This window comes from Falco biarmicus, chromosome 1, assembly GCF_023638135.1.
Source record: "Falco biarmicus isolate bFalBia1 chromosome 1, bFalBia1.pri, whole genome shotgun sequence".
Classification (NCBI taxonomy): Eukaryota; Metazoa; Chordata; class Aves; order Falconiformes; family Falconidae; genus Falco; species Falco biarmicus.
Genome location: NC_079288.1, coordinates 99,725,371 through 99,746,872, shown reverse-complemented (window position 1 = coordinate 99,746,872; position 21,502 = coordinate 99,725,371). Strand labels below are relative to the sequence as shown.

At 39.4% G+C, this 21,502-nt stretch overlaps 1 protein-coding gene across 2 annotated transcripts in view; it reads right to left on the bottom strand.

Moving 5' to 3' along the window:
• Nucleotides 1-21,502, bottom strand: part of C1H4orf19 (chromosome 1 C4orf19 homolog) — a 105,385-nt gene that overhangs the window by 74,406 nt on the left and 9,477 nt on the right. For both annotated transcript variants that reach the window (XR_008823894.1, XM_056351778.1), the window contains exon 2: nucleotides 5,701-5,755. The gene's annotated coding sequence lies outside the window, so the exon portion shown is untranslated. The remainder of the gene's footprint in view (nucleotides 1-5,700; nucleotides 5,756-21,502) is intronic.

Genomic DNA, 21,502 nt, shown 5'->3' with positions numbered 1-21,502 from the left:
AAAACTCTCACAATCATTAGCCAGTTCACACAAAGGAAAAACAAATATAGCTTGTAGCATAAGAACGCTCGTTTCCTGTTCAACCAAGCTTATTCCCTACATCTTGTCTTCCCAAACTTATATCACTGTTTGGCGTTTAAGTTCCTGAAGTTTATATTTCCTGTCTTTTAAAACTGCTAATCCCATAAAGTATAATAGCTTGTACTCTAATAGGGCCTAAAACCCCGAATTGTGTTTGGGGCCATACTGTGCAGCAGCAAACATGAAAATTCACTTCTTCCCAAGGGATGTGTGGTCTAAATGTGTGACAAGACAAAAAATGGATATAAGCAGATGGTCATGTACGTTTGAAAGAAGCAATCAGCAGAGAAACTATATTTGATTCAGTAATTGTTAGGCTAGGCCCTAGTGGGGATCTGTGTTTGGGAACACAGCTGGAGCCTCAAAATAGTTATAGCTGATTTTTATGTAACAAAGAGGGACTGTATCTGAAATCTCATCTCTCTTAGGAGGTTGAAATGCTTCTTTGCAATCTTGTGTGACTTTGCACTTTAGGGAGTGGATTCTTGGGTTGCAACCCTTGGTCCAAAAAAACCTTGGTTGTATCCAATATCTTTTTAAAACAATGCAGAAACAGTGCTAGAATCAGGGGTTGGGATAGTGCTGCTGCAAGGCTACAATTCGCAGAATCCTTTGCTGATGCTTTTGCCTGGAGCAGCTGCCTTCCCAGTGGGAGGCTTCAGCAGCCTTCTACACAGCATGCCATCAAGGACATGACTTTGATGGCTGTGAGACATGGCTTTGGGGCTGATGGTCAAACTGAATAGGGGCTCTTAATTTATGAGGGAATTTTCTAACCCTTTGAATACTATGTAAAATAATCACTGGCTCCTCTGTGGTTTTGACTGGGCGTTGCTGTGGCTACTGTGTTTTAGGTTGAATATTGTATTCTTAGTCTGTGTGAGATGTGGCCTTAATGCACCTGCCAGGCTTTGGAGCCTCAGGAAGACCGTGTGGTTTCAGGCTACAGGAAATCTAATATAGTCACAGTTTAGGGCAAGGGGCTCATAAGCTCTCAGCAGACTTGGCTGGGTATACAGCTGAAGTGCCTTGTCCCTCCTGGCATAGACACATATGGGTATTTGATTAGAAATCTTTGCTCTTAACTTGGACTCCCTGTTCTATCATGTCTTTGTCTAGACAGCCTTTCCTGATTCCTAATACAAATAGTCTGCTTATTTTACAGTTCCTAGATGAGCTTGGCAGGAGATGTTTTGCTGAGACCTGTCAAGATGGTAGGATCTGTGGTATGTCTGTCAAAACAGCTTTAGTCAGCTAGACACCTGGATGGAAGTGCAGTGTCTGTGGACTTCCAGAGAGTGCTGTGAATTTCAGTTTTGGGCTTGGGCACTTAAAATTGAAGTTTCACCAGGGTGCTAGAAGTATTAGAGTGAACACAATTAATAATGGAGCTGGAATAAGAAATCATTTAAAATGCCCTATTTTCATGACTCAAAAGGCTCTATCCTGACTAGATGACAATATGTCTGTGTGTGATATACAATAGATTGGCCTGGGCTTAATGAAACGGAATCTTGAATAGGGTCTGAAGACAGGTTGTCTGTATGGATAACTTCTGCTAGCTAGGCATTACACCGCAGACAATCTGGGTCTCACTGGCATAGCAATGGTACATGTAGAAGCTGAGCACTGGCAGCTGATCTGTGACTTTCCTTCCTGAGGACAGCAGAGACTTCATGCACGTCATACATATGATGCAGTGAATCTTTTCAAGGTAAAAACGTGACTCATTTGCGTCATTTGTCCAGTCTTTCAGGATAACTCAGATTCAGCTAGAGGAAATGGCTTGTCATTTTTATGCCATAATCTTTGTGATAAAGAAATGACGTGGCAGGTTAGGTTGTATTTTTATATACGTGTAGCTCTCTGTAGATATTTATAGATGTACCTCTCCTTAGGTGTCGTACACATATATGTATAGATAAATAAAAAGTTCTTAAAGAGGTCCATGGTAGTCCAAGCAGTTTTCTTTTTCTGTTGGTAAAATTGTGTCATTATTTGCTCCCCAGCTTTTGGAAACACAACTACTGAAGTCCTGGTTATGGATTTCAAAGGGTTATTGCTCTTGTGCCTCAGGGACTTCTCAAGGGAATAGTAGGAAGACATCATACAGAGAACTTGTTTGTCTTGGTTGCATAAGGCTGCTGCAAGAAAAGTGCATGGCAATTGATGTATGCCATATATGTCTGAGTTCCAGTTTTTTGTGTTAGAATATGAGGTAGCTTATAAAGATACTGCAGTAAAAATAAAAGCTGTAATTTGGAAATTCTGTTCCATGTTCACATCATTTTAGTGTAGCTATTAAAAGCTGTTAGTTAAAAGCTCTAATAATTTCTGCAATATTTGCATTCTCCAAAATACTCCTCTACTCCCTGTCTTCTCATATAGTTCCTATTCTGTACCTTCATAAGAGGCTGCTTCCTGGTTCTTGCTAGAAATGTCTGTACTGTTAGGTATTACATAGCCTGTGCTATGGATTTCCCCTTGTCACATTAACTGGGGGATCAGACCTGTTTGAACTGCTCTATCCTCCTTCAGTGGTATTCTGTAATTTCAATGCTGTTCGGTGGCCTGGTCTGAATATCCTGAAGACCACAAGACTTTTATACTGGGTGTACCCATATTCTGTGTGCCTACTTGAGAAACAATCATACACTGAAATCAATGGAGACATTTCAGTTTATATATAAAAAAAAATAAAAGATTGATGAGCCCCTCCATTCACACATTTCTGACTAGTTGTCTATTTAATTGGAAACACTGAGGGTTTTATATGTATGTTACTACTTTACGCTTTCTTTTCTTCCTAATGGTTGAACCATTTCTCCTGGCATAAGAACTACATACATTTTTTTTGGTGTTGTTTCCCCCAGTAGATCTCTTAGACCTGTCTTTAAAATATTAAGGAAATGAGAAAAACTAAAACTGGTTTTCTTACAGATGCTTCTAGTTCTAAGGTTAGCTGAAGAAGTCAAATTTCGACCTTTGGATGAAAGATGAGGTAACAAAGGAGGACTAAATTTATTGACTCCTGTAAAGTTATTTAGGTCTCAGAGTAGAGAGAAGAAGACAGAAGCATGCTGCTTGATCCATCATTATATTAAACAGTTTGGTAAATTTTGAGGACTGAGAAAATTCAATAGTTGCTGAGAGGTCAAAGACATCTGTTAGAAATAGCAATAGTTGAAACATGTTGCTGTCCCTGGTGAAAGATCAGATTGAAGTCTTAGCTCAATTTGAGGAAGGGCAGATGCTGAGGTCAGAAAGGTACATTTGAAGAAAACAACATGTCAGGGTCTGATCCAGCCCTTGACAGATTTACTTTTGGCTCTGTCCCTTTTTGGCTGTATGTGAGATGCTGCTGAGCAAACTGCTGAATCAGAGTAGTTAATGAAGTATACCTGAGGGATTTCAATAGCTAAGTGTGACTTAAACATGAAGTAGCACTAAACTCGGGTACTGAGCTGAAAATCAGGGTATTGCTGGTCACTCAGGTCAGTGGTTTGAACTGATATGGCAGTCCCTAAGATCCTGTAGCAATGCACTATCACATGGCAGTGTGAATACAAAGCAGATTCTCTCCTGGCCGTGATGTGGCCTTAGTTTCCTGTACCCTCACCAGAGGAGACCAGAAGAATGCAAATAAGGACAGAGCCTGTCTTTCAGAATATTTATTACTCTGAGGCTGAACGAGCCAGAAGCTGCACAGTTTGATTTTCTTTGTAGTACTGACAGAAAAGCAAACAAATCCTTTGATTTTTTGTATGTCAGCACAACTGGCTGTGGAGCTGCTTGTTTTCTGGCTCAGAAGTCCCTTTTCTTTAGATGTCCATTTGCAGAATCAGCTGAAGGCTATGAGCCTGCTTAAAAATAGAAGTATTTTCTAGATTTGGATTGTTTCTCAACTGAATGTATACTTATATATATATATAAAGCCTACTCTTGTAGACTCCTGGAATAATTTCATTTTTATTATATCAGTTTTATGGATGATGGTAACAATGACAAATTCTACTTGGGACATTAGGAAAACAAAGTATCAGACAGTGAGCGTGAAGGCTACAGCCTACTGCCACAGGATTTAGTCTGTGAGAAAAACTTGGCAAGCTGGACTGGTTCCCAGCTATGTTACGTGATTGTGCCATGTGCGTGGTCACATAGCTGCCACTAGCTTGCAGCATAGCAGCACACTGTACACTGCTATGAAATCAAGCTCTTTGCTGATCCTTCATCTGCTGGAAGCTGTTGCCTCTTGTATTTGCCTGTGAGTTCCACACAGCAGCAAAAACCCAGAAAGAATTTATTTGCCTTCTGTAGCAATTTGGGGGCTATAGATAACAGAACCTTTAAAAAATGCTCTTGAAAGACTTTGAATCTTTAGGTGATCTGGGAAACACGAGAGAGAGAGGAAAGGAGAGAAGGTGGAGACCTCATGTTTTAGATGTTGTAAAATTCTTGTAAGTTAAAATAAGATAATAAAACCTATGAAAAGAACTATGAAAAAAAAACCTATGAAAAGTGTAAGCGTGCTAAATGGTACAAGTTAACTCATGTAATTTTGGCATTCTAGCGTACTGCTCATCAGTTTTATGGATAGGCTCAGTGCTTCTTCCCCCAAGCAGTTTTTGGAGGTTGACGTGAAGAGACACAGCTATAATTTTGCAGGCCTTTCAGTATGCCAGACATTTTTACTGAAGGGAGCAATATTCTGAAAGTAAGCTTGGATGTCTATGGAGGTTGCTTCAAATAGGTATTGAACATGTTTTGCGTATGTGCCTTTAGGCAGGATTGAGGCCAGGTAGGATATGTGATCTGAGCTGTAGTATGCAATTGTAGCTTTGTGGCCCCAAAAATCATCTTGCCCTGAATATTTTGAATACTTCTGATTTGTTTATATAATCTGAAATATTGCTAGTGGCAGGTATTTTGGTGGTGGTGGTGTACGGCTCAGAACATCAACCTCTTGATATAAAAAAAATTGTTTCAAGCTGTAAGCAGTTAGTATGAGTCAATGATTCTCTTCTGGTAAAAAAAAATCAACAAAAAACAAATGGACTAAGGAGCTTTCTTAGAATTGTCAGGATATTGCATTTGACCATTTAATGGCACAACCTGCACCCTTTTGTAAGGGAACTGTTAGAAGTCAGTGTGCTCTCCCTCTCCAGCCAAATCAGTCCTTATGCTTTTCAATTTGTTCTTCTTCCCCAGATCCCCCTCTTTCTTTTCCCCTTGCTTTAGCTTGTTCTCCCTGTACCATTTGCCTGCACTTCCATGTTTTCTTCTGCCATTTTTCACCTGTGTTAATTGACTATACAATGAGTAAACTTTGTATTCCTGTATTTCTTCTTTACAGTATCTTCTTCTAAACTTCAGAGTGGAAACTGGCAACCTTTGATTTATTATATCAGAAATATTAAAGGTTGGAAAGAAACACAATTCAGAACCTGTTCTGTCACCAGTGCTTGTAGCAGCAAAGCATCATCATTAGAAAATATCGTGGAGTACTGCAGAGACAAAAATAATCCAGTGATGTTCTCTGTTGGGGAGTGCTGTTGTTACCATAGTGAATAGCTAGTAAGTTTTAAACTTACACAAGGAGAATAAAAAAAATAATCCTACCTTTCAGATTGTACTTCATCGACTGCTTGAAATGTTTGGTTTAAATGTCTTCATCCTGCAATAGTAAAACACTTTGTGAGTGGTTTCTTCATGTGCCCACACAAGTAAGAAGGATACCCTGAGGTGTAGGCTGTCTATTGCAATCAATGTGGAAATATAACAACCTCTTCTTCGTGCCATTGAGAATTTTTAATTTAGACAATGATCAAACAAATCACTTGAGTAGTATGCTCATCCCCTTGAGCTGAACTGGAATGCTAACCTGCTTAAAGTGAGTATGAGCATGCCTGCTACAGTGGATTAGGACTCATGTGAAGTGTTTATAGTTTAAACAACAACAAAATTAGACAACTTTCAAATATGCAGTATTATGGGATTTCTTTTTTTTTTTTTTCTTTGCTGGGAGCCAGGATGTTTGTAGTATCAGCTAAAACTTTACCTTTACTATATGCTTGTCAAAACTTTCAGATTTTCACGAACTTTGAAACTTAAATGCCTCTGGCATTGCAGTAATATTCTAGATATTGGTAAAGCTATTGTTCTTTCAGATATGTGTGCTCCAGGCCAAATGGAAAATTCAACAAAATTATTTTTTATTAAGACTTTACAGAGACAGATAAACTAATGAGATAATGATAAGTTTAAAATGAAACAATGCAGATGCTTTTGCTCTTTTAAAAAAAATGTATTTTTTGTATTTCTTGTAGTGAGTGGAATGTGGGCATATGCCCATGTGGATCTGTGTGTGCATGCAAACGTGTAATGAATATTAATCACCAAGTTGAGTCATTTCTGTGAAATGGGCAATGTATTTTGCTGGGGATTGTAGAATTTGGGCCATGTGGTTGCTTTCATTCTCAGCATCTCTCTGCCTGAGTGACAGTAACTTGAAAAATCTCAGTGCAGCTTACACTACAAGCCACAAATCCAGATAGTTGTGCTTGCACCATTGTTGAAACCTGCAAGGCTTTTCTTGTAAGAGAGTGAGGTTTTTACTGACCTTGAGATCCTTTTCAGTAGAATCCTAGGATTTAAGGCAAGGCAGTTCATTCCTGAATTCAGCATCCATAGGTAATGGGACTGGGGAGGGACAGTACAAGGCAATTTCATGGTCATTGCTGTTGCTGCTGGTTTTGCTACACTGTCTTTGCATACATACATATTCCTTGCAGTTATACTTTTCAGAATTTATGGGTAGACTCTGGAAAGTTCTTATAAAATTTCACTGCTAGATTTCAAGTTCAAGAAGTGCCTTTAGCTGTATAGGTAGTTCCATGGTTGCTGTTGGCCTACAAAGTCAAGACAACAACAGTGCATAGTATCTAACCCTAACCCATAGGTGATACTTAGAAGATTTTATGATAAAGCCTGAAGTATGACTGAAAACTAAATGCAAATTGAGGTGGCCCAGATATCTCATGTGACTTGTTGCTAAGGAGAACCTGGGAAACCCGGAATCATTGCATTGCTCTGTTGCCCTACAGCAAGTCACTTGTCTTTTGTGCTATCATTTCATATCCTTCTCGGAGCTTAATGTTTGTGCAGCACTTTGGAGATTTATAGCCCTATTCAATCGTGTTATACTGTTGCAAAGGGTTAAGAATGTTTCGATGCAGCTGTTAAGGGTGCTGTCAGTACTTCAGGTGGAGTAAATAATAAAGCTTATGAAGGATGAGTCATTATGTGTTCCTGTTTTTATGCAACCTTTTAGTTGGGTCATCTTGTGTCTGTTTTTACCTTAATTCTATTGTTATTTGATATAGCTGTCATTATTAATTACCAAGTAGATTCTTCCATTTAATTTGTGTTCCAGTCTCCAATTAATCTTACTTACAGTGTGCTTCTGTCTTGATGCCCTTATTTGTTTTGTGTAAGCCATGACGTACACATTTATGTGTACAATGAAAGTAAAATGAAAAATAAAATCCATAGTTTCTTTTCCCTTGTTGAAAGGATGCAGATTTTATTTAAGAAATGCAAAAGATGTAGCCTGCTCAACTAAACCTTACAGTGCATTCTTATCTCCTGTGAATTGCTTTTGTCTGTTTAACAGATTTTTTAGTAGTACGTAGGTAGTAGGTTAGCTATAGGGTTTTCTTGTAAATTATAATTGGGTTTTGTTTGTTTATTTTAAATTTTCTAGGAAATGTGTTTCTATAATTCCCTTGAAATTTAAAATGAAAATGCCAAAAAGGAGACATGATAGGAGTCATAGCTATTGATAAGTTGTAAGCTTACCCATTATGTTATGTCAAGTGATAACTGATTTCAGTGTGAACCTCTCTGATGCATGTGACTGGCAATTTAACCCGAAAATAGAGTGTGTGTTTTCTTTAAGGAAAAGGAAAATCAATGAATTAGTGAAACTGTTTGCCTGTAATGTTAAAATGAGTGCTGAAAACTGTCTCAAATGCTGGATATTTAACAGAAGAGTGTGTGTAGAAGCTGGTTTTCAATTGAACCAATAGTTCATTTTCTCTGTGTCAGACAGGATCAGGCATAAACTGTTCTACATTTGTACTTAAGCTTGATTTAAAAATATCCCCTTCTCATTGTATTTGGAGCTTTTCCCTCTTCTGCTTGGTAATAGTTTGGAACATGGCTGTTAGTTTTCCGAATTACACTCAAACATCTTAATTAAATACTCTTTTTAACACCATCTCTGCTTACCAAGATCCCTTTTGAGACATTCTGGGAAACCTAATGCTTGTCTGGTGTGTAAAAGTGTTTGTAAATCAAGGAATGCTGCCACATCCTGCATGCTTATGTTGTCTAAAACTTTTTATATTACTCTTTTTGAGTCAGAAACAGAAAACAGAAGCGTTACACACCCAGTCACCCCAACTTATTGCATGACAAAACAAGTGACCTGAGACCTCATCTTTGGAATACGTCTTACCATGTTGGTGTAGATTGTCAAAGCAAGTGAATAGTATCTACATGGTTATCATGGATCCAAGTTGCAAGTAGTTTTCCCATTCCAAAATAACCTTGAATTTAAACAAAATCATTAGGCTCTCAGAAGCTCCTCTTTGCATTTTGCATTTCATTTAGTTGCTGAAAACCATGCTATCTCTAAGTCATGCTGTCAAAATCTAAATCCAATGCCCAAAGCCTGCTTTGACATAGACAGTGGGCATGCTTCAGACCCTGGGTGTGTTCTGTGCTGGACAAAACTAACCTTTTCAACACTGAGCAGTTGTTTCTTGTGTTTACCTTCTAGTGCTGCTGTTGAATGCCTTTCTAGGCTTTTGGTTTTCAAAGTCGTATTTGTCCTCTGCTTGAAGTGTGCTTGGGGTGCTGCTTTCTCTGTGCAGGCTGGACTGTTGTCACTCTGATCCGCCTATTGTCCTGCTTCATTAGGAGCTCCCACCCCAATGTTTTCAAGGACCACACACAGTTTCTCTGTTGTATAATGTTGTGTGAAGTCAACCAGTAATTTTCATAAGAAAAGACCCTCCCTCATCCTAAGGATCAAAGAGAACTAACATATATTTCACTCAAATAATACAGGGTTTAACTCTTTCCAGAATTCATAACTTGGTCTTTCAAGCTGATCTGAAGATCAGTTGGTTGTAGACCTTACTTGTTTTCTTTTGTTTGTCAAAAGTATTGGAACTCCACACTGTCCCTGACAGTTTTAGAAAATGTTCACCTATCAACAGTGGTTTTAATTTATACCTTGAGGTTTGCATTCCTCTCAGTTTCCTTCCCTTGGCCCTGATCCGTGTGTACTTTTGTGGTATTGTTCAAGTGCTTTCTCTGCTGCAAACTCTGTTGTCTAACAGAGTTTTGGGGGACTTTTTTATCAGTTCAACTCTTCATCTCAGTTCAAATTTCAGTGGAACAAATATCTGATTTCCATGCATTCTTTGTGTTTCTGCCCATGTATTTCATTATAATTGCTTACATATGGTTGTATTAATGTGCTCTTTATGCAAGGTAAGCTGAGGTGTTTTGTATGAAGGATACTGTATAAAATGTAGGCATACTGCATGTTGATGATAAAACTGTGATTGACCTTGCTAGAAGTGGAATCAAAGCCTGTAAGGTTATGTTGCAAGATCATGAAAGGGAGAAGTTTTGTGAAATCAAAGCTGAATTTGAAAATCCTAAATTGTTTCTGTGAATGCTTTGGTGAAGAAATAATCTTTCAACTGTTGAACTGCATACTTCTCTCCTAGGCTTTATAGGGATGAGGAGAAGTAAAAATGCAGGTAACTATAGCTGTCTTGGTTTACCAGGGGAAATGAGGAAGAGAAATGAATAGTCAGTATTCTATACAAAAAGTACCTGAGAGATACAATTGTGTTGAGGTTAGTTATTCTATCAATGTTTCTTGAATTCGTAGAAGTTTTTCAAGAGTTTTTATGTATTTATCAGTATGCTAGTTCTTGAATTCTGACATTACACTCCTTGTAAACATCAAACTTGACGCTAACAACACGAAGAACGTAAACTGGTAACCAAGATACCATGTATTAGTTCACATTTAAATGAACTCTGTTTAACTGTTCTTTGAAATTGCACCAATCTCCCTGATTTGTGGGGAGCGTGATCAGTAACTGAAAAGGCACAAGTTGTTTCCTGAGTGGTAAAAACAAGCTGACAAAAGGAGGTATCTTGATGCACAGCTGAAAATAGGTAGTATTTATAGAAGAGCTCTGTGGTTTTGCCAGTTCCTGGGTGCATGGACCAAACTTGCAGTTGCCACCTGTGTGAGCAGAGTTGTGCTTTTTTTGCCATAAACTAAAAATGTCATAAACTGCTGGTGTGCTGGACTGTAAGAAGTGGTATTTTCAAATATGTACAGGAGACTTCTGGAGAATTACCACCTCTCTATTAGCTAAGGCAGCTTAGGATAGCACTGTCAGTTTAGTTGATCTTGCAGTCCATTATCCTGTGCCCATTTTGTGTCTGTATACGTGTTCTTAGCTACAGTCATCTTTTAGTGAGGCCCCTTTGGGTCACTGGCAGAAAGATATTTTAATGTTCTATTTGTTCTACTACTTTTGTACGCAATGCTGGCTCCTTTGTATTTCCTCCTGGCAGCTAGTGACCATGAGCTGTTTTAGATGGTAGTATTCTTGTTCCTAGCAGGCTTTCTACTGCCTGGACTGTGAATCACAACAAAATAAATTTGTCTTATGTTTTATGTACAGAATCATAAAATAATCGACTGAAAAGGAGCTCCAGAGTTCATCTGGCCAACCTTCCACTCTGTAGAGGTCAATATAGGTCTATAGCATGGTATGAAACATTTAACATCCAGGTTTAGCTCGTTAATGCATGGGAAGCTTTGATCTTTATTGGCAATATCTGCAGCAGCAGCATATGGCTCTGCTGGGCAGGTGATGCAGTGTTCAATATACTCTGTCTATGTTTATACAGTTCTTTATTAGTAAAAGTCTTCCAGAAGCCTAGGGTGAAAGTTCAGCATCCAAAATTTTCCACTTCTGTAAGAGTTTCCTGTTCTCAGCTTGGGTGTTATATGTGTTCTGATTGCCTACCTCCAGATCTCAGCCTAAAACACTAGGAATTTGTCTCCTGTTTAAAGAACCTAAAAGAAGAAAAGAGCATACTAATGTATTGCTTTATATTTGTATTTGCCTATGTCACTCTGTGCTATGGCATTGCAGATGCATTTATATTCCCTCTAGGAGAAGGTATTTGTGGCAATTTCCTTGAGTCTGTTGTTAGAAAGAGATTTTTTTTTTGTTGCAGTAAGTTATACTGTTCCTCAGGTACCACTTTCTCATGTTAAAGTTTTTGTTGTCAGGACAAGTAAAATAATGACTAGATAAGAAATGTCTTATGAGTGGGACCTTTTACAGCTTCATCCTGCAGCTGCTTGGTTACAGAGATGTTCAGGTCCCCAATTCCTGTAGACAGTATTCAGCCAGCACTGAGAAACCTGACAGACAGTACTCTGCATGGAGCAGCTTCCTTTTCTTTCTTTGTAGAAATTGAGGACATGGAGCCTTTCCTATGATCAGAATCGGAGAAATCAACCTACTCAGATGCTTAAAAATTAAGGGTAGTGAGCAAACCCAGCTCCTGGTTTCTGCAGCTGTCAGTGCCTGTAAATCAGCTCTGTTTTTCCTTTTGAAGCAGGACAAGAGCATGAATTTAATTAATGGGTTTGACTTGCTCTGGAAACACATAGTAGAGAAATAGCCCTACCCACACCTTTCACAGATGCTGTAAACATATAAATGTTATTGTATATTTACTCGTGAATGCTTTCCAGCATCATTGTGCTAGATATGGTTGAATGCCTCAGGCAGGTGGCAAGCCCATGACTGCAACAAATCATTGATCTTTGGAACCCAGATCAGAGCCACAAAGGAGCAGAGGTTAGCTTGTGTTTTCGTGGTTCCACCTAAGTTCTGCTCAATAAAGCATTAGTAGTGGCTGCTACAGAAGTCTCTAGGGGAAAACAGAAATAGTGTTTTTCGTCTGTTTTCCATGATTGTGAATTTAATTGTAACATGAAAAAAAATATAAATTCAAGTAGATTTATCCTGCCACTGTTTTAAAAACAAACAAAACCCCCACACACGCACCCCAACCCCCCAAACCAAACAGGAAAAAAGCTTATTGTTTGTAAAACTGTCCCTGCATGGATCATCAGAAATATCTCTGCATTCTTTGATTTTTCTTGTATTCTTAATTCTACCTTATTACTTGAGAAGAGACACAGACACTGTCAGGCTGGATTAGACCCCAGTTCAGTGCTGTAGTCAGCATCAGATGCCTCAGAAGAAGTTGTGCAAACACCCCTCAGGGAGCTGGTATTATGCAACTTCTACATCACATCAAACATGGCTTAATTCTCTGAGTTTGAGGACTTACCTTCTCTTAAAACTTCTAATTTTTTGAAAACCTGTATTTGATTTTGCATGTTCAATATTGTGATGCTGGATAGTGTTGTTTTCTGTGGAAACCTCATCACATTTTTTCCCTTCGTAACAAATTTATAGATAGCAATTGCCTAGACTAGTTGTGCTGGAGGAAAAATTTTGTTTGCTCCATTTTGAACTAGTAGCTTTTTTGATGTGATTGAATGTTCCCCAGTATTTATAACAGGATGGTTACACTTTCCCTTTAGTCTACAATGCAGTGTAGGATTTCGCTGTCTAGACAGAGGACTTTGAAAAATGTATACTGAGAAATGCAGCTTTTTAAAGAAGAAAGTTATTCAGAGCATTATTTGAGCTCTTCTGTATGGATAGGTCTTTTGTTAGTGTGGATGTCTCTGGGATGTGAAGTTAATCTCTAAGTAAATTGGAAAACAGTGGTGCTTTATTCAAATATGGAAAAATAAGCTTGAAAATACTGAAAAAAATGGTTAAATGACGGTTTTTATTCCCTGTGTTTCCTACAGGTGTGAGAGCATTCTGGTAACTTTAGGTGCAGAATGGTATCCACTGTCCTATGATTGCTTGGACCCTGTGAAGTTGTACTAACAGTATCAGTTCTAGCTTTTTTTGTCATTTGGTGTTTTTTTGTTTGTTTGATTTGTTTGCTTGGAGGGAGTTTTTGGGCAGGACCTATCTGGACTTAAGGAGAATCTGGCCTCTAAATTTCAGAACAACACTACCAGACCTGTGGTAAATGCATTTATGAATATTTATTTGGAACTTAAGATTCGAAGTGAGTGTTAAGAGTGCAAGCTACTGCACATTTTTGTCAGGCAAAATCCTCAGACCTCTCTTCCTTTCCCTGTCATGTTCATATCCTGAAAGTTCCACGATCCTTGGTTTTTAAACACTCATGTTAAAACAAGAACACCCATAACAAATTTCAGGAAAAAATTCTTCTTTTCTGAGTTTAAATATTTAAACACACTTATAGCTGTAATGACCAGACACTGACATCAGTAATTCTGGGTATTCTCACAAAGAATGCCTGACACTGGGTGACTGGTGTGCTAGGTCTTTGTGTTTGTTATAAGAGAACATTTTTTCATTTAACTTCAGAATAAATATTTTCACTTTCTCATCTCTAGATAAGTTTTAATTAAAGAATTTAATAAAAGCTATACCTGTCAGCATTTTATCATGTAAAACATATTCATCAGCCTGATTTCATCAGCACTTCAGGTAAAGGCTGTGTTGCCTGCACTGGTGTCTTAGTGATGGCTGAAAGTAAATCGTCATCCCCAGCTGCTGGCCTCATTTCATTGCTGGATAAGGCCATTTTCAGTGTAGGAAAGGTGGAAGAGGGTGCACCTCTTCCGCTTCTTTTTACCAGGGTGTACAGCACATATTAATGTGAACTGCAGTTTATTGCATTTTAGCCTTCATTGCTGCATGTTCTACCATGTCTTCTCCATGGCAGTGACACTTCCTCCAAAGGGAAGAAACTTGTCTGGTCCTTAAGCTTGCTAAAAGCAGGACTGTGAATCACTTGTACTTGAGTGTTAGACTTGGCTCTGTTGTTTTGTTGCTTGGTGCTGAAGCATCTGACAAGTTAAAGGCAGGGCCTTACTGGAAAGTCATGCCCTGCTTTTAGCTGTTCAGCTTGTCCCTGTGTTGCGTCAGGAGCTTCATGGGGATGCTTTCAGGGGAAGGCTTGTTTTCAGCCTTTTTGTGCTGTACTGGAAAACACTGAGGCTTAGTTCCTGGCTGCAATGCTGTGGTGTCACCTAACAGTACGAGGTGACTTACTGCTGGGCAGAGCCAAGAATGGGCTGTAAGCCTGACCTCACACTGCTTCCCTGTTGCTCTGCTCCCTGTAGCTCTTCTCTGCAGACCTGCCTTGGATCTTTTCCTTGCTTGCCCTTACCAGGGAGCTTGTGTTGTCTATATTCTTATGAATTACGTATTTACTGGTGAAGAGGAAGGGGAGGTGTGTGTCCTGTGGATGTCTGTCTTTTCTTTCCACTAACTTTTTCATTAAAACTGCCTGATGTGGCATGCACTACCTGATGCAAATGTATCCATGTGATTAGCCAGTCTTCCCAGCTTTTATCTATTTATCTCTAATTGAGCTATTTTGCCTGGGACCTGGCTCTGTAGATGGTATTCCTAGACACCCAGTCATCTCCCAGTCTGATTATTTTCAGGCAGTGGTGACAAAGTAACATCTATTTTAGCTACAAAAATTACAGAGGTTTCTGAAGGGTGTAGCACACTGTCATAAGCTCTTTTGCTGGCAAAGAGCCATGGGGGGCTACCTGTAGAAATGGGATTTTCCTTCATGATTTTGAGGGTGTGGAAATGGATGACATTAAATCATGGGCTATAATTGAGACAGTGAGGAGACTGCAGACTGATTCTCTAAGTAGAAAAATCCCTTGAGGAAACACGTTATGTCTATAATCCTGTCAGTCAGAAGATTAGAGATTCAATCAAAACTAACTTATATAAATGGCTTAATAATGAAGATTGTGCTAACAGAGGTAAGAAATGTATTTTGCTGAGGGCTATGAAAATTGGGGAACTTTGAGGAATGGTATTTCTTTTCGAGTAGATGTAGTAGCAAAATGTTCTGAGCTATAATTAGTTGAGTGTAACTTCTGTTGCAACATTTGAAATAGTTGTCATTACGTAGATTTGTGGTTGAATGAATCCCAATGTGCTTAGCATTCACTTACATATTTGGATAATGTATGCAGCCTTTAAGGCCCCAACTTTGGAGTGGGACTTGTTCATTATAGTTCGTAATTGTGTGAATATTACACTGACACAATTAAAGAACAAACCAACGTGGAACAGAGGTGCTTCAGATGACATTTTGAATATTCAGTGCTAGCAAGCACAGGCTTGGGAGCAGGTTTTCCCCATCACTTTTGTTAGGTGCGTGTATCTATCTATACATATTCCTGCTTGCTGTGGTTAGTATGTGGAAAGCCCTACACTATCAAAGTTAGTTTTTAATAGTGTACATTTCTCTAGTTAGAGAAGTGAGTCACAGTGGCTGCTGCTTCTTTCTCCTGCTTTTGGTAGGCTACATGTTCCTTCTGAAAATGACGGGTTTTTTTGAGAGGATGGATGGACCCTTATTTTATAGTTGGCATACATTTATGTAGCTCATCTTACATCAGTAATCAATGTAACCAATGTATGCTTAAAATGTCACATATATTTGTTTTGCAATGTGTTATGAAATACTTGTATCCACAGTGTGAGCACCCCTGTTACATCTAGGAGATGGGGGTTGCAGTCCAGGGGAATTTGGCTGACAGCTTCCTGGCATCTGCATCGCTCCCAGAGGACCGAGTGATGGAGAGCCAAGGCTGATGTCAGTGAGGTGAGGTGTTAGTACAAGGCTTACTCGAAGCTTACTGCTTTTCGTGGTTGCTCAACTTGTGTGAGGGAGGTGTAAAGCTATCCCCAAAGCCTAGAAAGCCCTGCTGCTGAAGTAATCAACAACCCTACCCTTTTCTCCTTCTGCATTTTGTGTAGGCAGTATGCTGCATAAAACAGACAAAGACCAGACTGCAGCCGGGTAGCTCCTCTGGGCGAGAATTTTAAGTGTTTTTGATAAACGTTAATGTGCACATAAGGGCCTAAAAGGCTCATAAAATCCTGCTGAAGAAGTTCTAGCTTTAATGCTAGCAATATTTTTATCCTCTAGCCAAATAAAAACCCGGGAGGATGTATCAGCAGTGAGTCCTCTGAGAAAAGCAGGCAGTAGCAAAGATTAAGATTTTAAAAGTCTTCTCAGCGAAGCAGGCAGTAATGAAGAAGAAGATTCTGAAAATGAAAACATTTCCCTAATGTGGTCTCTAATGCTCTTTCAAAGTGGGTAGCAAAGGTGTTTTTCAGAAAAGCTACTGCAATTCAATTAGACTGACCTCATTTTTATTTCTTTTTTTTTTCTTTTTTTTTTTTTCCTGTTACAGATATCCAAACTGATACAATTTAACTTTCTTAAGAACATTTATAGCCTGTATGGGACTTGGGTTACATCACTATTAATTTACGTAGTTTAAATATAGAAAATGTTCCCTGAATGGTTGCCTTATGCGTATGCTCATCTAAGCTAAGAATACTGAAAAAGGACTTTTCTGATTTGGGCAGATAAAACTTTTTGGAAGGAAAGAAAATGCTGTTGCAGCCCAGACCAAATGCTACTGGCCGTGACTTGTGCAATCTATATACATTTTTAATTAGAAGAAGTGGAGGTTATAGGCCCACTCTTCTGTATTTATATCATTATCTTTGTGCTGACTGCTCACAGTGACATATTAAATGGCACAAAACTCTCACTAAACACCTATAAACTCAGTTGTGTGCATCACATCCCACAGTTAGCAGAACTGGTTATGCATTTAAAACAGTTTTATCTAGAAATAGAAGTTCTTACTGGGCATTTCTTCAGCAGCATCTGTTTTCTTTATTTAACTTAATTAAAAGCTGCTTTAAAATGCATTGACGACATCAACATTTGGATAAGATTATGGGGTGATGGTTCTAGGTTCCAAGTCTTTGAAATAAGCTTTGAAAAAAGTTCGAAGCATGAAATTACTTTTTCTTGCAAGCTATTCCTTAATTTAAAATTGCTAATCCTATGAGACTGACAGTCCAAGCATCTACTTAAGGCTGAAGCCTTGTTTGCCCACAGAAGTGGCACTGTTGTGAAGGAAGAGTAAACTAATCAAGATAAACCGATTTTAAATCAGCATGTCATTCTTACGTACAGAATTGCTTCAGTGTGTAGTACGCATTGGTCTTTCCATGAGCTGCTCTGAGCAATGGCTTTGTAGCTGAAGCGGTGCCACTACAGCATTTAATGCAGGCTGGATTCTCACATCTCTTGTGCTGAGATGCTCTTGCAGTGCCCTAGTGTGAGACTGGCTTCCTTGGTATTTGCCAGGTGTTGGTATTTACTTGCAATATGCATATGCAGGATTGAATCCAAAGGGATGGTTCTAAATGGTGAGAGACATCCTCACCTTTTGCAGTCTTTGATCACTTCATCTGTAAAGAAGGTGTCAAATTCAGGTATTTATTTTTCTTTTTAGATTTAACCTAACTGGTATAACTTGTATGTATTCCTGGGATGTTAAGCAGACAATGCAAAGGTTATAGTTAATCAGTATTCTTTCTGATTTTACACTCTCAAACGTTATGTATCCCATTTTGAATGAGTTTTACTTAAATTCTGGAGTTGCTGAGGATGGTTAAGTCTGTACCAAAGACTTCCTTTTTCTGTAGTGTAATCAGGCATGACGTATCAGTCCTTCAGTCGTGTGATTTGATTCTCACAATGGATGGTTCCTCAGCTTTGACAAAACCTATTTTTTAAATGTTAAAATCAGTTAAAATTAAAATCCTGGACCTCTGCCATGTATCCCAAAGCTAACAGTGCTTTTGTTTTACAGATCACCTTTAATTGAGGGCATAAGTGATCTATGGGAACTAAACATGAATATTATATAAAATAATAAGGATGTTTTCCCCCTTAACTATTTAAGTTACTTCTCAGGTCCTAGTGGCAGGCACATCTGTATGGACTGGGGATACCAGAGCCTGTAAGGGTCTGTGCTGTCCCTTGCACTGCAAAATTCTAGGTCTTCTGTTGTGGTGGTTCACCATACACAGTTCCCAACATTTTGACATCTAGAGACATTCACATTTATTGTATACTTTTTTCAGATGGCACGTGGTAATATGATTGAATGGGGAATGGTAAGTCTGGTTTACAGAAGCTATAAAAAATGTAGCTTTTTCCTGGTTGAGAAAACACACATTTTGTTTGTGGTTTCTTCTTAAAATTCTCTGTGAAAACACCATTTTTCCCTTAACTCTACAGGATAATCTTTGTGGTGGTCTTTCCCTATTTGAGAGAGCTTTGAGGTTCTTGTATCCCTGGAAAAAAATCAGGCCTTAGTTTTTGAGCTCCTTGTCAGACTGCCAGTTGATATCCAAAAGAACTGAGCTTCTTTCCCAGTTTGGATCATAGTGCTGGTAAGATGAGATGATGAAGCAACTGAAAAGTGGTTGAGTTGCTGATGAAGGCTGAGATACCTGCTATATTCTATCAAGTCTTGCCTTGTTCATGTCAAAAAGACATCAGAATTCATTTCAGCTAGGATGGACTGGCAAATCTGCATAAAAATGTAGCTGGTGCTTTCCTAACCCTTCTGCTATCTGATGAAGTTTCAGTCTGCAGGGCTTGTGATGAGGTGAGGAAGGGGTCTGAAGGAATAAGATATTTTTGTTCTTTACAGAAAAGAACGCTTTTTCACACTGTGCTATCTGGCATATTACCTTTTGAAATCCTTTAGATATATCAAGCTTATATTTTTATTTTCTCTGTAGCAAAACTTTCTTCCAGCAAAAGTGACATATGAGTGACTTGCAGTGTAGTTTCCTGTCACAACTAAACTTCTGTGATACTGAATGGCTGCCAAGAGATGACCCTTTTCTCACCTGTTCCTTGTACAGCGCTGCATGTATTCAAAAGGAAAAAAAATGAATTTAAAGATGCACAATGAACAAAAGTCCTGGGGAAAAAAAAAAGTGCCAGTCTGCTGTGGCTAAAGCTTAATCTGAGTCCATAAGGTTGAGAGCCTGTGAACCATAAACCTTGACACCCACTGAAACCATTGCATTTTTCTAGCTGGAGCTGAGTACCCTTGGGCAGTGGATTTGAGCACAGCATCTGGTGGCCCCCAGCAATGGGGAGAGGTTTTCCTCAGAGGTGAGAGGACAGAGAGGCAGGTCTCTGCTGATTTCCTCCTTTCTTCCTCTGACAAAGTAGCTATCTTATTCAGGTGGTATTTAGTAGTCAGAAACCAACAAGGGAGTTTGCAAAACAAGCCTGCTGTTTAGTTTGCAATGCCTGCACTGTTATGACATTGTCTTACTGCTGTTTAGTTTGCAATGCCTGCACTGTTATGACATTGTCTTAAAACACCAGCCCTGCTGCAACCTGCATGGGGAGAGGGGAGTGGAAACTATACTGTTGCTGTCTCTGGAAAGGAATATGTTGTGCATAATGTACAAAAGAAACAAAGCCTGTCTAGCTCAAGCTCTTTTGAAAGTTCCCCTGATATTTTTGTTTTGTTTTGTTGTCTCCCCCCCCCCCCCCCCTCCCCTTTATTACTTTTTCAGGTAGCTGAAAGTTTTACAGACATGAAAGTGTGGAAACTTGGGCTTAAGGAAAGGATGTCTCCATAGGCAAAGCCTAAGAAGAAAGAAACAGGTGGCAAATATGAATATTGGGGCAACTAGCTACGTGGTTTGGGTGGAGCAATGACTGGGGAGGACAGCTTTGTGATTAAGAGGCCTGACTAACACCCAGCATTCTGTTTGTGGCTTTCTGGCTGTTGCTGCCTGCCTGCACTTTCTGTTGATGCAGCAGTGAGTGGGCTGCAGGAGTGGTCCGGCCCAGCTCCAGCAGCAAAGTGCCACATCATGGCGGAACAATTCACAAAGGCCCTGCCTAGCTGTGTGGGATACTAATGGCTATTATGTATTAGATTTTGCCCCACAAAATTTGTGTAGCTGTCTGAAATCCTGTTACTTGGCTTGACAGCAGCATGCTTGTTGCAGGTCCCTTCTATGTGAGCAAGGCAGCTTGACAGCCCCATTTTCCACAGCAACTTAAGGTTCACAAACCTTGACTCTGAAGAGTCCCTGCTACTCTACGTGAGCTCTGAGCCCACCTCATGCACCAGGCAGACACCAGAACCCACTGCTGTCAAAGCCACATGAGGCAGTGCCCACCACATACTGTATGATAACCTCCTACTGTCACCCATCACTTGGGATTTCAGGTGGTTAAGTACCTCCTAAATCCAAACGTATTAAATTTCAGAGTGTTTATTTCTTAGGGATAGTATATTCTTTACTAATAAGCAAGGTGGGATTGGGTTATGCTTCCTTACTCTTCCTAAAGTAAGCAGTTGCCAGAAGTCTGGATCTAGTCTGGAACTGTCTAGGTAATCTATAAACGTTTAAGGAAGGGATGATTTACTAGGTGTCTCCAGGACAGCCAGACCAATGAGGCCTTTATTGCTTCTGGTGCCTGTAGATGCTGCTGTAACACAAACAAGGAAATACTGTGAAAAACTAAAGGTAACTCAGAGGCAAAGCACCTGCAGCCTCTTTATATGGGGATATCCTGCAGGAAGGGAGGGCAAAAGCCCTGAAGTATAATGGAATCTGGGTAATTGCACACTGTGAATAACAAACACCTCAGAGTCTTCCTGGCATCTCAGCCTGGATGCTTCAAAAAGGCCATTCATGGAAAGCTTTGTGGCAATCAGCTGCAATCTTGCTTCTATAAAGAGATCTTCAGACCTCCTGGAAAGCAAAAGAAATGCCTGGAAAAAGAGGAAAGGTGAAACCCAGCCTCTGTTTCAGGCATGCCTTTGTTACCAGGCCTTTCAAAAGGGCTCACTGACATGAATGCTAAGTCTTGTTTGTGTTGCTTTTTGCTGGACTGGACATACAGTGTTTCTTAGTGGGAGAAAAATATATTGGCTCATTGAGGAGATTTTCTCAAATCAGTCTTTTCCAGGCTTTATGATGCTCTAGCCTTTGTTTTCCACATAGGTATGTTATTTTTATCATGGGAGGAAAGTGGCAAAAGATTTCTGTGGCAGAAGTGGCATGAGAGGAGGGTGAAGCTCGTTCTGCCAACAGGCTTGTTTCAAATACCACACTAGAGAGAGACTGCAGATTTTTTGGAGACCAGGCTCCATGTGGTAGGTGGGAAGGGATTTCTGTGCTATTGATTAACTCCAAATTGTGTGTGATTTTCTTGGCATAAATGAATGGGGTCTTTGCCAACTTAAGCTTAATTTTCCTTCTGTCAAATGAGCTGTAAGAGCTATGTGATG